General features: G+C 34.7%; 1 protein-coding gene across 1 annotated transcript in view; it reads right to left on the bottom strand.

The window, feature by feature from the left end:
* Positions 1-15,975, bottom strand: part of LOC113514753 (gamma-aminobutyric acid type B receptor subunit 2) — a 196,807-nt gene that overhangs the window by 152,620 nt on the left and 28,212 nt on the right. The gene's annotated exons all lie outside the window — the stretch shown is intronic.

The following is a 15,975-nucleotide window of genomic DNA, read 5'->3' as shown; positions in this document are numbered from 1 at the left end:
CAAAAAAGTTTCAAAATATTCAAAGAATAAAGAAATCTGAAAATAAAATTAAAACAATGTGGTCTATAGTTAAGGAAAATACAAATAAAAGTATTCGAAATATTAAAAAAAATATAAAATTAAAAATTGAAAATAATATCACAGACAATCCCACAAAAATAGCAAACTCATTTAATCAGTTTTTTGCTTCTATTGGAAATGATAATGTAAACCAAAGTCAGCCATTACAATTAAATAAATGTATGAGTAGCACCATCGAAAACTCTATGTATCTCAAACCGGTGGACTTAAAAGAAATTCAAACTATTATAAAAAAACTAAAAAATAAGCGTAGCTATGGCTACGATGAGTTTCCACCTGTCTTAATTAAAAAATGTGCTGAAGAATTGACGCCTATTTTAACCTTACTTATTAACCAGTCATTTACAGAAGGTATAGTCCCAGACCCTCTGAAAATCTCCCTAATCAAACCAATTTATAAAAAAGGTGAAAAATTAGATATAAATAATTATCGTCCCATTTCTTTGTTACCAACGTTTTCAAAAATATTTGAAACTGCAATGTGTGACCGTCTATATTCATTTTGCGAAAAATACAATATCTTCAGCGAGCATCAGTATGGTTTTAGGAAAAATCGGTCAACTTCATTAGTAGTCTTCAAGTATATTAACGAAATAATTAATATCATAAACAACAAAGAATATGCCGTAGGCATTTTGCTCGATATGAGTAAGGCTTATGACTGCGTCCAATACAAAACGTTATTGAAAAAATTATACAACATAGGAGTAAGAGGTCCCGCTTATAAATGGTTTACCTCTTATCTCACAAATCGATCCCAATATGTACAAATAGACCATGTAAATAATCAAACTGGAAAAATAAAAACAGTAAAATCTCAACATTCAAAATTAATAAATTCAATACCTCAAGGAAGCGTCCTCGGATGTATATTATTTTTAATATTCATAAATGATTTGCCTGAAGTGATGGACAGCCCCTGCACATTGTTTGCAGATGACGTTTCTGTTGTTGTCTCCTGTAAAAATAACCTAAACCTACAAAGTACACTGGATGGTAGTATGTTAAAAATAGTGAGCTGGTTACACTCACATAATTTAAAAGTAAATTTTAATAAAACTAAATTAATGGTTTTCAGTCCATTCCAAAAGAACCCGCTGCAAATTAACTACTCTTTCAATAATATTAAAATAGATTGCGTAGAGAAATATTCACTATTAGGTGTAAATGTAGATTCGAATATTAATTGGAAAGCGCATGTGCAGAGTGTGGCTACCAAGCTGTCTAGATTCACTTATGCACTACACCAACTAAAGATATCTTCTGATACCAAGACAGCCATGTGCGCCTATTATGCATATGCCCACTCTTTGCTCCAGTACGGCATATTGATGTGGGGTAATAGTACAAACGTGATTGATCTTTTTAAATTGCAAAAACGATGTCTCAGAATAATTGCTAACATAGATAACAGGGAAACTTGCAAACCATACTTTATTAAATATAAAATTTTGACTTTACCGTCAATGTACATATTAGAAGCGTGTCATTTTGTTAAATGTAATATGCACCTATTTCCACAATATACCCGCCCTCAGGCATTGCGACCGCAATGTAGATTAGCAAGACCATTCTCGAAGCTACAGTTATTCCATTCTGGCCCTTTCGCAATGTCAATAAAAATTTACAATAAAATACCAATTAACTTAAAAGGTGAGGATGATTCTAAAAAGTTTAAAATAGCTCTAAAAAAATATTTAATCGCACAGAGTTATTATGCGCTACAGGAATTTTTCAAGGAAAAAAGTTAGTTGTGTTTGTGCCTGTTTGTTTTAATTTAATGATGATTTTTTGTTTTTTTTTTTATTTTTTATACTAATCGACGATACATATATATAATGTAAAAATTTAATTATGTAGTTTATATAAGATTTATTAATGTGATTGCTGTGCCCTTTCAGGGTTCATGTTTGCTACTTTTAGTAAATTAAGACCAATTTTGTTACAACATGTAATAGCAATAAATAAATGAATGAATGAATGAATAAAGACAAAGGCCTCCTCCAGAGACTTCCATTCTATTCTGTCTTTGGCTATCCCTGTCCAAGGTGTACCTGCTACTGCTTTTATATCGTAACCCATCATGTCAATGGTCTTCCCTGTCTTCTTTGGCCTATTCTAGGGCACCAGTCTGTTACAGTTGTTGTCCATTTTTGTGTTTTTTCTCGCATACTATGTCCTGCCCATCTCCATTTTAATTTTTTTATTGTATAGATAACATTTTTTAATTTTGTTTTCTCTTTAATGTCTACTAATTTAACCTTATTCTTTATTTTTATGCCCAAGACACTTCTTTCTATGCTGTTTTGATATACTTTTAATTTTTTAAGATTTCTTTCAGTTAATGGCCATGTTTGACACACATATGTAAGACATATTGTATATAGATATTGTAACTAAAATATATAGTTTATTGCTGTATATTAGACACCCCTACGTAGTGAATAGGGGTGTCTTCTTTCCTTCTAATCTTCTAAAAAACATGTAATAAATAGATTATATTTGAAAGATTATTACTTTCTTCACAAATACATAGTCTCCTTAATTAAAGAAAGAAAAATATTTATTTGGCGTATATAAATAACAAATATAACTAAAACATAAACAATTATAAACAAAAAAAAAAAAAGGGAATACAAAAACAAACTTATACCTAATTAGAAATTATGCGACCAAAATGGTCACCACTCAGCTAAGTGTTTTTCAATGGTTATTAATGGAATGATATCCACGCCTGCACTATCGGGATACGCTGACGGGGCACCAGTGAGAGATGACAGGTGAGGATGAAAAGGCAGGTCAGTTAGCCCACCGTGACGAATCTAACAATAAATCTATCACGATGGTTTCCAGGGGGAGCCATGAGAAAGTCGACCTGACAGGGTATATTGCTAGTAATGGGGTTACTTATCCCCATTACTAACAGTCCCTTCCCCACGCGGTACTACTATTTTTTTTTATGGGTGAAAATGATATGGTAACCCCGCCTGCGCTAACGGATACGCTGGCGGAGCACCAGTGAAGGGTGATAGATGAGAATGAAAACAGACCAGTTAGCCCATCATGATGAATTCCTCAGAAATTAACCATGATAGTTTCCAGGGAGAACCGCGAGGAGGTCGACCTGGTTGGGTATATTGCTAGCAATGAGATTCTCACACTTCATAACTAACAATCCCTTTCCACCGCGGTACTAATATTTTTTTATGGGTGAAAATGCTATGGTAACGGTAACTCCGCCTGCGCTAATGGGATACGTTGGCTGAGCACCAGTGAAGGGTGATAGATGAGAATGAAAACAGGCCAGTAAGCCCATCATTATGAATTCATCAGAAATTAACCATGATAGTTTCCAGGGGGAACGGCGAGGAGGTCGACCTGGTTGGGTATATTGCTAGCAATGGGATTTTCAGTCTCCGTTACTAACAATCCCTTTCCCCCCGCGGTACTAGTACTATCCACGCCTAGTGGTGAGACTTCAAGCATACAATACAAAATCTCTTCAACAAACCCACAGTCTTCGTTACCGTGTCGAGGTTACAATCAATACGATAACAGAATATGTTCAGTGAACTGAGAGCGACAGAATTATATTATACGCTGTCAAATCTCTGAGGGTTTACCATGAAGTGTTTTCCGAAATTTCGGGGTCGAACGAGACACAGACTTCATGTTAAAATTACATTATATATATCGTTTAAAAATGTTAAAATATCGTTCCTTTGGACGTTTATGATAGGATTTATGATGAATGGAATGTTAAGCTCCATTTATTTCAGTATAAACGAAAACACGAAATTAAGTCCGAAAATTCGGCATTTCATTTCATAGTAGACCCTGGGGTATCTAATACGAAGCACTAGGGGGAAAGGGATTGTTAGCAATGGAGTTTGACAGCCCCATTGCTAGCAATATGCCCTATTAGGTCGACTTCCACGTGGTTCCTCCTGGAAGCCATCGTGAACAATTCTTGTTGATTCATTACAAATCTGTCACATGACCTTTATTACGTTAAATGTCTATTTAAAGCAAATAAATATTTCATTTTATTTTATTTTCAGAAGGTCCACAATTTTCCATATTAAAACTATCAATTTCCGATTGCCATTTTGTTCACGCATGTTTTGTGACACGTGTACGCGAGTACTTAATTATTATTTTGTTTTTGACCAGCCTTTTCATTCGATATGATACTTATAAAAAAAGCCTTTATTAAAACACGGGAATGGTAACCTCGTCTGTGCTAATGGTATACGCTGGCGGGGCACCGGAGAGGGATGATAGGCGAGTATCAAAAAAGCAGGTCAGCTAGCCCATCGTGATGAATATGCCTGGAATTCAGCACGATGATTTCCAGGGTGGTCCACGTGGAGGTCGGCCTGACAGCGTATATTGCTAGCAATAGGACTAATAGTTCACATTACTACCAATCCCTTTTCTCCTCTCTATTTTGTATTACTCTCGAAACGAAAATAACAAAATATGTTCAGTGAATTGAGAGCGACAGAATAATATTATACGCTATCAACAGTCAGGTGTCTAAATACGGAGCACTCGCAATGTTTACTGCACTGTTTGTTTTACCTACACTGTGACGTATATCTAATTTATATACAGATGTATATAAACTCATAGATATAGAGTATCTTTAAATAGAGATAGTCGTTAGGAATGGCAACGTATGAAGGATATCATGGGCAACACAGTATACTTTGTCATGTCCATGGTACTATTTATTTCTGTAGGTGACGGTTATCACTTTCCATCAAGTGGCCTGCCAACTATTTTTCTATTCTACGTTGCATTCGTGTTTCAACCGTGAAACAGTTGTGTTTGCATGGCTGTGTTTCGGTTTGCAGGGTGGGATATGACGTGAATTTACTGGGTATAGAGGAATAACACCTAAGTCCTCAGGAATGACAACGCATGGGGAGTATCATGGGCGAAACAGTATACTCTGTTATATCCATGGTACTGCTCATGTTTATAGGCAACGGTTACCACTTTCCATGAGGTGGGCCGTCAGCTTGTTTGCCATTCTAAGTTGTATAAAAAAAATATATAAAAAGAAGAAATTTCTAAGGATTTTTCGGACGGCAACTACTTTTAGCTAAGGCTGCTTATTCACATTTATAATATTAGTAAGAAGTCTAATTTTCAGGTTTAGTATGCCTTTAAATTATACGTTATACCAAGTTTATTAAATTTTGAGATTTTGAGATTTTTCGGCGTTTTAGAATTAAATTCATTTCAGCTTTGATGTGACACTTCAAAGATAAAGTGACAGCGAAGCTAAAAAAACCCGCATGGGTAAGCAATTATAAGGAGTACTCCGAACCTCTTTAAATGACGCTAGGGCTCACTTATAACTCCACGAGTGTTCTTCAGCTCCTGGCCTATTTTGTTAGAGTCGAATTGAGTTCAATAAAAACTGGACTCTATTGTAAAGCAATAAGAATCTTTCTAGGATGAAATTTGGTCGAGGCTTGTTAATTCCCAGTTTGAAATGTAAAGACGCGAAAAATGGGTGACTTGGCATCTGATCAAAGATTTTGAGCGGATTTTTATTTTGTAAGTTTTTGTATTATCGATGAATAACTTATGAGCTGGTTAATGTAAATTAAGATGGTTTTATGTTATTTTTACTTAGTATATTTATTTATTTATTAAATATTAATACATGCAGTATAAATGGCGGACTTAACAACATATGGCGTTATCTACCAGTCGACTGTAAATAGGAATAACAAAAAATATAATTCACGATGTAATTTAATGGGCAAGGAAATACAAAAAAAAAAAAAACAATATGGGGTTTTTGAGTTGATTTTTTTTCAAAATTTAAAATTCAAAAATCATTTATTCATGTAGGACATTTTAGCCGCTTATGAACGTCACAAAAAAAAAATATAGATCAATTGATGGGGTTTTTTTTTTTAAAGAGTTTATTTACAATGTATATTTATATAGGTGTCTATGTCTAACATTAAATGAAAATTCAGTGCATGAACAACTATTGCCATGCACACTCGTCATTCATTTTCCCCTTGGAAGGCGCCGTAACATTTTTCTGTATCCTCTCCCCTCCCTAAAAGTTATGTAACACCCAAGTGACCATTTTTTATCTAAAAGTCACAACACTAACGAATACTGACAACGAAATAAAAATTACATACTTAACTATACAGTTGAGGTGTGCCTCGAAAAACATAAAGGAATAGGGTTGCCAACTTTGGAGATTTTAATTCCTTAGTTTTTTTTTTATATAAAAAAATAAATGTAAATTAACGCGTTCTTTGAACCTCCTTTACGCTTTAGTAATACATCGTAATGTATAAGATCCAAAAATCGCGTTACGTAATATTTGAAAAAAATTATTGTATTGTATTGTAAAATCTTTATTGTACATAATTCATACTCAATACATTAAAAGATTTAATTTTTTTTATACAACTTAGAATGGTAAACAAGCTGACGGACCACCTGATGGAAAGTGATAACCGTCGCCTATAGACATGAGCAGTACCATGGAAATAACAGAGTATACTGTTTCGCCCATGATACTCCCCATGCGTGGCGGAGCACCAGTGAAGGGTGATAGATGAGAATGAAAACAGGCCAGTTAGCCCATCATGATGAATTCATCAGGAATTAACCATGATAGTTTCCAGGGAGAACCGCGAGGAGGTCGACCTGGTTGGGTATATTGCTAGCAATAAGGATTCTCAGTCTCCATTACTAACATTCCCTTTCCCCCCGCGCGGGCGGGGTTAGCATTCCATTATCATTATCATTAAAAATAACCCTTAAAATTACACTTAATATATTTTTACCCTGTATAAATACAAAATAGACAAATACTAAGAAATACGTGTAGTGAAAAAGGTGAAAAAAAAAAAATTATGGATGATAATGGAATGATGACCCCGCCTGTGCTATCGGTATACACTGGCGGGGCACTAGTGAGGGACGATTGGCCAAGATGAAAAAAGGCAGGTCAGTTAGCCCATCGTCACAAATTCAATGATAAATTAGTCACGATAGTTTCCAGGGGGAACCGCGTCAAGGTCGACCTGGTAGGGTATATTGATAGCAATGGGAACTAACGTCCCCGTTACTAACAATCCCTTCCCCTCAGAGATGAATTTTGCACAGCCATGTTTACACATGTCATAAGAGGCGGCACAAGTTTCGCTCGCAGACTTGCTCATTTCATTACAATGAACGGCTACGGAGAATGGAAGCTCAAACTGTGGTAAGTGTTATTGTGACCTCATTGTGCTTTAGATGCTAGGCGTAAACAGACACTCTTATTAATTCCATTATTCGAAATGCGAAAGATTTTGTGGACCTCTTTCACGCAAAAACTATTGAATTAATTTGAATAAAAGATTTTTTTTATACAACTTAAAATGGCAAACAAGATCACGGCCCACCTGATGAAAAGTGGTAACCGGCGCCGATAGACATGAGCAGTGCCGTGGATATAACAGAGTATACTCTTTCCCCCATGATACCCCCCATGCGTTGCCATTCCTGAAGACTCTGGTGTTATTTCTCTGTACCCTGTAAATTCACTGCCATGTACCACCCATCAAATCGAAACACAGCTATGCAAACACAACTGCATCACGGTTGAAACACGAGTGGATAGATTAAAATTTAAATGAAATGAGATTTATTCGTAAAAACATAACTGTAGTTTTAAGTTTATCAATATTACTATTATAATTTTAAATGGATACAGTAGTTGTGGTTTTAGAATTGGGCTCTTAAATAGGTTAATATAATAATAGGATCTTGTCTCCTGAACTATTAATCACTATTTTGGAAGACAGTTTATTTATATATATCAAACCGTACAGAAGTTAAGGCTACGAAGCGAAAGGAAAAAGGGGAACTTTATAATATTGCTACATGTCGGTCTGTCCATCATTCTGTCAACTGCAGCTGATTTTATTATAATTCTGAAACTTAGGAAGAAAAATCAATATTTATTCGGTGCTTACATTTATACTAGGCCTACGCGTAAAATTAAGTGTCGTTTTGTTTAATGGATGATAATAAAATGGTAACCCCGTCTACGCTAACGGTATACGCTGGCGGGGCACCAGTGAAGGATGATAGGTAAGAATGAAAAGGCAGGTCAGTTAGTCCATTGTTAAAGAAAAGATCATATTCCTTTTTAAAAGGCCGGCAGCACACCTGCAATGCCATAGGTGCTGTGGGTGACCATGGGCGGCGGTAGTCACTTATCATCAGGTGAGCCGCATGCTCGTTTGTCCCCTGTGTTGTAAAAAAAAATCTTAATGAATACATCTGGAATTCAACACAATGATATCCAAGGGGGGCCACGTGGAGATCGACCTGACCTTTTTGAATTTATCCAAATACAAACAAACGATCAAATGTTTCCTCAATATAATATTAGTATAGATATAAATAATATATTTTTAACATATCCTTTATCAAATTTTTTTTATACTACTGAGGTGGCAAAACCTTTTTATGGCACTCTTTAACCTGAGTGTTAGCAGGAGAAAACATCTCTGAAACCGCGTTGTACGCGGCAATTTAGACTGTAAGTTATAAGGATGAACTTCCTGTTGATGACGAGCCGTACGATGGTAGAAAGTGGCCGTGGGCATCATATTGAACAATTTCTCTGAGCACAATCTGTTGTACAAGCGGTAGAACACGCAGAGTGAGGCAAAATTTCTCCTGAGACTTAAGGGTTCGATACCGCTTCTAAGCCTGGGATCACCGACGACTTTCATAGTTCGTCGTTGCACTGAGTCGATAAGTTCAAGCTGGTATATAGGTGCCATAAGTGACATCCATAAGTGACAGCAATATTCCATATGGGGCCGGATTTGCGATTTGTAGAGCATTAATCGCTGATCCGGCATGAAGTAACGCTTCGCTTTATTAAGCACAACGAGTCTTTTTTTAAACACAGAAAACATTCTAAGAAAAATATTATTTCGTGACACGTAATCGAACGCGGGACCTGATTTAAGCGAACTTATCTCTATTACTACGCCTAAATAACAGAGACCTCGTTGCAAACGGATATTAGAAGCATCTATAATTAGATGCTATTTGTTCACATCCTGTTGCATTTCCTGCTTCATTTGACATATAAATCAAACGGCGTTTTCTGAGGAAAATCTTTAACTTTAAAAAAGGAATTTCGACTTTATTGGAATAACAAATAAGAGTCAAATTTTAAATATCAACAAAATTTTCTGTTAACGTTACAGAATTTAGAAAGGCGAAAAACACTCGAGAATAACAATGACGTTTTAAATTAAACCTAAGTAAAACGGGGGAATTGAATGCAATTTTGTTAACTTTGAAAAAATAATGTCTTTTATTATTTTCCTAACATTGAGAACATGAAGGAGAGGGATTGTTAGTAACGGAGACTAAGAATGCTATTGCTAGCAATATACCCAACCAGGTCGACCTCCTCGCAGTTCTCCCTGGAAGCTATCGTGGTTAATTCCTGATGAATTCATCATGATGGGCTAACTGGCCTGTTTTCATTCTCATCTATCACCCTTCACTGGTGCTCCGCCAGCGTATCGCGTTAGCGCAGGCGGGGTAACCATACCATTTTCACCCATCAAAAAAAATATTGAGAACAGCCTGAACTACGTTTCATGAAAGAATAAAAAAAAAAACAAAACTGAACTTAATAATGTCAATCTTCACATATCTCTCGATAGAGGTACCCAAGCAAACGACTTTTGTACAAAATGTTACTGTCAATGTACAAGTATAGTCATAAAGAGTTTAGTATAATAACACTAATTTTTCGTGCATTCATAGTTGCCACGCTTGGCAGATAGGTTGGTAACCATAGTTTGGTTTTTGGTATTGTTTTAAGAGAGATGCTGCTGCACATCCCTCGACCGTAAGTTCCCTTAGTAGCCTCTTACAACACCCACAACAAAGGAAGGGTTGGTCTATTTTATGCCAGGACCTACACGGCTAGGACATTTTTGGGGGAAAGGGTTTAGTATCAATGGAGAGGTTAGTCCCTATTGCTATCAATCTATACTATCAGGTCGACCACCACGCGGTTCCCCCTGGAAATCATTGTGACTAATTTATAGCGCAGGCGGGGTTATCATTCCATTATCGTTGGTGTTGTGGGTGACCATGGGTGGCGGTAGTCACTTACCATCAGGTGAGCCGTATGCTTGTTTGCCCCCTGTGTTGTAAAAAAAATAAATAATCGCCATTAAAAAAGGTCATTTATTGTTTATTTTGTTTTTTTTTTTTTTTTAATATCAAAAATAAAATAACTGACTAACAGTTGGAATTATATTTTTTATTGGATGAAACTGGAGTGTTAACACTACTTGCATTATAATTTTCGCTGTCAGGATCCTTGTGGATCCCTGTGAATGATGATAGATGGAACGAACACAGGTCAGTTGGTCCAACGTGACGAATTTATTTATTAGCCACGACGATAGGTATTCAGGGCAAACTGCGTAGAGGTCAATCTGACAGGATAAATTGCTGACAATGGGGATCTGTAACCATAATAGGTCTGTATAATTTAAAATATAGTACATTACTGCGGCGGCTAGTAACTGAGGCATGATGGAAGAACGTGCAAATGTGCGCCGAGGCGTAGCCGATATAGAGGTATATGGGATATACGTGAGTCCATCAATGCCTAGTTGTGGCCAAGGCATGTATAGTACTTTTCTCAAACAGTGCGCGGAAATCAAAAACACAATTTTACTTTTTAAGTTTAATGACGAATAACGGACAATAATAATTTTTCACGCGCCATAATGTTCTTTTATTTTTTTTTTAATAAACAGCTTTCTATTTGCAAGCCAGTTTGAAATTTAAATAAAACCTTTTATTAGTTACCTCCATGGTAGCCATGTTTCGAAGTAAAAGGTCATTCCATTTTTAAATTACAGGACAGATATGAGTTTATATAGTAATTTATCTGACCGCAAAACACGACAGATATGGATTTTCATACAACTTTTGCCGGCCGCTGCCCGCATGTATCTGGCCAGTATGGCAATTTTGATTTATCTCTAAGAAGATTGTCAAAATAATGCTCACATTTCCAAGCATGTTTGATAAAAAAAAAAAATTAAAGTACTTTGAAAAACGTAATATTTTTTTTTTACAATAAATTGGATATTGAAGATGCGGTAAAAAGATTTTTAATATACAAACATCTGAGATGGAGTATCAGGTATAATACCTACTCTATTATATTACATGGTATTAATTTTTGATGAGATGTTTCTTGACATTAATTTTCAATGAGGTGCTATATTTTATTAGGAAAAGGGATTTTCTGGGTCGTATTTTGTTTCACGAGGATTGCCGCGGTTTTATGGTTTTAGAAGTCGTGGCAAACCGAATCGGCACACATATTTCTGTACTAATCTGACAACAAGCTAAACGGTTATGAAATATTTATTTGAATATGAAATTAATCCGTTTATAAGAGATGGAAATAACGCCATCATTTATGTAAACCATGACGATTCGTCTTGTTGAAACGTGAATATAACCCAAGTGAATTGTCATAATTTACCTAAACGATCCCGTTGATTCCCGTCCCTTACAAATCATAAACCATGAAATATGAAAATCTGAAATTTAATATGAAGAGTAAACACTTAATTTACAAGACAATACATTAAAAGTTGTAAACTAAATTTACGATTGAACTATCATTTTCCGCTACTTCGTACATATGGATTTCAGAAGTAGAAAAACTAATTAAATATACTTCTAGATCAAGGCAAAATATACATCAGATTTTAAGTTAGACCTTTAAGAACGAATAAAATTTTCGAAACAGACAAAAACTAAGAAAGGGCGAGGGATGGGCAGTAACGTCCCTCTTAAAACATCAAAACCTAATTGTGGTTATCAACCCGCCTGCTAAACGTGACAACTACTGGCTAAACACTCCAATAAAGAGAGGCCTATGTCCAGCAGTGGACAGTTAACGGTTTTTTGTTTTCTTTAGTGTATGACACTGGCGGGGCACCAGTGGGGGATGATAAATGAGGAGGCAAGCAGGTCAGTTAGCCTATCCTGACGAATTCAACTAGAATTAACCACGACGGTTTCCAGGGGGAACCACGTGCAGGTCGACCTGACAGCATATATTGCTAGTTATGGAGCTATTTGACCTCATTACTAACAATCTCTTTCTCTCCACAGTTAACGGCTGATATAATAAATAAACATAGACAAAAAAAATGGCATCTGTTTATAATATCTGTGTAAAAATGAAGAATGTAATATAATACTTGGTACATCACGTTAAGTCCAACAGTTTGTCCACATTACGTGATCGATGGTGAAATAATCTTACACTCGCCTTTACTAAACGAAAAGAACACAGTGTTTGTATTGGCACGAATTTTATTGTGTCGCCATCTTGACAAACAAAATGGCGGCCACTCGACTCATATTACAAGGTTTACTAAGCCGTGTTATTTTACGGGGGAGCCTTCTTGCACGTTTACTTAACCCTTCGTAAATCGTAATATTTTCTGAAGGTTCTAATAAAAATTATTAGTTAAAAAGTATTTATTTTAGTTCAAATAAAATATCTCCATTGCTAATAATTTCAATGTGTTAGTATAAATAATTATGTCACATAATATCTGCCCTTTATACGCTTTCTGTTTTTACTTAATGGTTAGCTGGTAAAGGATGCAACATGGCATTAAGCTCGCCATTTGTACAAAGTTTTATTGTGCAATAAAGAATAAAGAAATTAAATAAGTAAATAATATAAGTTTTTTACTATTCTCTTCTATGTGTATAATATAATATATCTTATATTTAACTAGTCTGGCCATAAATATTGTTACGTTAATTTTTTTTTAACTTTTTAATTATTTTGAATTTGGAACAAGTTTATTATTTTAAAACTTCTTTCGATTTCGCGCCATTTCATATATTTTTTCGTGTTCATTAGATTCGTGGCCAGACAGATTAAAGGCCTGTATAAAAGCCAAAGGTGGCCATTTCGAATAGAATATTTTTTTTTATTTTTTGCTGAAACTTAATAAATATGTAGCTATAAATTTTAGTAATATTACATTTGTTCATAAAAAAATGCATTTTCATTTGTAACAGAAATTATGGTTGGACTAAATATACGAGTATGTGTGAGTATATTTGTTATTTATATATATTTATTGGTTTATCTGTGTAAACTTTACACTAATTAATAAACTGTGCCAACCCGCCTGCCAAGCGTGGCAACTACTGGCAAAATCCTCTTTACTGGCAGTATTAAAGAAAAAAATATATAAATATTAATATTGAGGCATATTTAGACTTATAGATAGAATGTCGAGTATCAAAAACATGTCAGATGTGTTGAGTAGCCTAATGTGAAGATCGTAAAAGTGGTTTTTTAATCAAAGCGCACTTTTATTTCAGTGTTGCACGTAAAATGTACATATATATATATATATATATATATATATATATATATAATAAATCTTGGTTAATTATTGGTGAATTCATCACGATGAGTCAATGAACTTCATCCTCACCTGTCTATGATAGTGGTATACCAACATATAGTGGTAGCACAGACGGGTTTACTATTCCATTTTCGTCCCAATGACAACTTACTTTAAATAGGAAAATATGTTGTTCTCTGATACAACATTTTGGTATTCAGAGAGCATAACTACATAAAATTGAATTTGTGTCCCTTATGGTAATTTTGACCATCCTTGACGGTACAATCAATTTAATTTATTTATTCATAAACCCATAATGTTACTGTATTCGAATTTGGATAGGAAGAATATATCGTCATAATCGTAGAATACTGACGGATCTTTATATGTAATATTTGTCAGATCCGTCAGTATTCTACGACTATGACGATATATATAATTACTAGATTAAATTACCGATGAATTTAATACTACCTACAACGCCATCTGTTAAAAGTAATCCGAAGTAATGCTTTCCGTACAAAATTACTTATTTTTAGTTATTCTATTTTTAAACTGAACTGTAAGGTTTTTCAAACATTTTTTTTTTCTTTTAAACTATCCCTGTATTTTAACGAATGAAACAAAAAAATATATAATCAAATCGGTCAAGTCGTTTTTGTAGTTTAACGAGACAAATTAACTGCAAAATATTTTCATATATATAAATAATAGAATATTAATAACATAAATAATTGTATCAGTTAAAATACAATAATCATGTTTATTTCCAATTGACAATTAATGACTGAAATGATAATAATGATTGTAATATATATATATATATATATATATATATATATATAAATATATATATATAATATATATATATATATAGAGAGAGAGAGAGAGAGAGATATATATACTCACTCGCTAAACTCAAAAACTACTCAATCGATTTTAAAAATTCTTCCATCCCTACAAAACTATATTATCAGCGGCCAACAAAGGTTATGTACATATATACATATGTATATATTATATTATTCTCGAAAATTCCATTTATCCGTGCGAAGCCACGCCGGATTATTAGTGTAATATATATTAGCTTAGGCTCTTATCCTTACTAATACTACAAGTGACAAAGTGACTTTATTTGTCACACCTCTGCTCCCAACGGCCCTGCCAGTCCTTATGAATGTCGGTATACAGGGCGAATGAAAATGAAAGTTGGTATACAGGGTGAATGAAAATGAAAGTTGGTATGTATGAGAGGGAGACAAATACTGTTCAACCGACTTTAAAAAAGGAGGTAATATTATTATATGTTTGTTGTCTCACAACTTCGTCATTTATAAACCGATTTGGACTATTTCTGAATCTGAAAGGATAAACCTTCTGTTTTTAAATCTAAATAAACAGTTTTGCCTGAATTGATGGCTGTTTTTTTTTTTCGGAACACAATGACTATACTAATATAATAAAATTGAAACTGTCCGATGTCTGTGCATGGGATACATTGAAACATCTGGCTAGGTGTGAGTTGAACTCACTGACCGAGGGTTCCGTACTTTATCTACGGAATCAAAGTCTCTAAAATAGAATAGAATAGAAATAAAAAAGATAAATTTGGTTCCTTTGTACCTGTTTGTACGGAACCCTAAAAATGGTATAGAAGCAACAGAGCCCAAAATAATAATTTTTGCTGTATATTTGTCTGTATGTTTATTTTGGCATCATGCAAAAAATAATGAACTAAATTGGATGAATTTGCAATTTTCACAGATTTGTTCCTAAAGGTTTGAGTTAAAATATAATGTATGTTTACTTTTTTTTATGCAACTTGGCAACCAAGAAAGGCAAACAAGCTGACGGCCCACCTGATGGAAAGCGGTTACCGTCGCCTATAGACATGAGCAGTACCATGGACATAACAGAATATACTGTTTCGCCCATGATACCCGCCATGTGTTGCCATTCCTGAGGACTCAGGCGTTATTCCTCTGTACCCTGTATATTCAAGCCTAATTAATTAATAATTAATTTTAATTTATGAAAAAAGCTAGTATTTAAATGACTGTAAAACTGCATGACTCATGGTAGTTTTTTTAATGGATGAAAATGAAATGGTAGCCCTGCCTGCGCTAACAATACTTGCTGGTGAGGCACCAGTGAGGGATGAGAGATGAGTAAGGCATGTCAGTTAGCCCTTCGTAGTGAATACACCTGGAATTCGGCACGATGCTTCCCATGGGGGGCCACGTGGAGGTCGACCTAACAGGGTATATTGCTAGCAATAGGACTGGTCGTTCGCATTACTAACAATCCCTTTCCCCCCTGACTCACGATAGTTAGGTATTATTCAACATTACTCATTCTATGACTAATAATTTTACTACTATCTTATCTGTGAATTTGATTATAGATA

This window comes from Galleria mellonella, unplaced genomic scaffold (genome assembly GCF_026898425.1).
Source record: "Galleria mellonella isolate WM207_F2 unplaced genomic scaffold, CSIRO_AGI_GalMel_v1 utg1674, whole genome shotgun sequence".
In the NCBI taxonomy this organism is placed as follows: Eukaryota; Metazoa; Arthropoda; class Insecta; order Lepidoptera; family Pyralidae; genus Galleria; species Galleria mellonella.
Note: the sequence above shows the minus strand (reverse complement) of the source record. Positions and strands in the feature narration are given on the sequence as shown.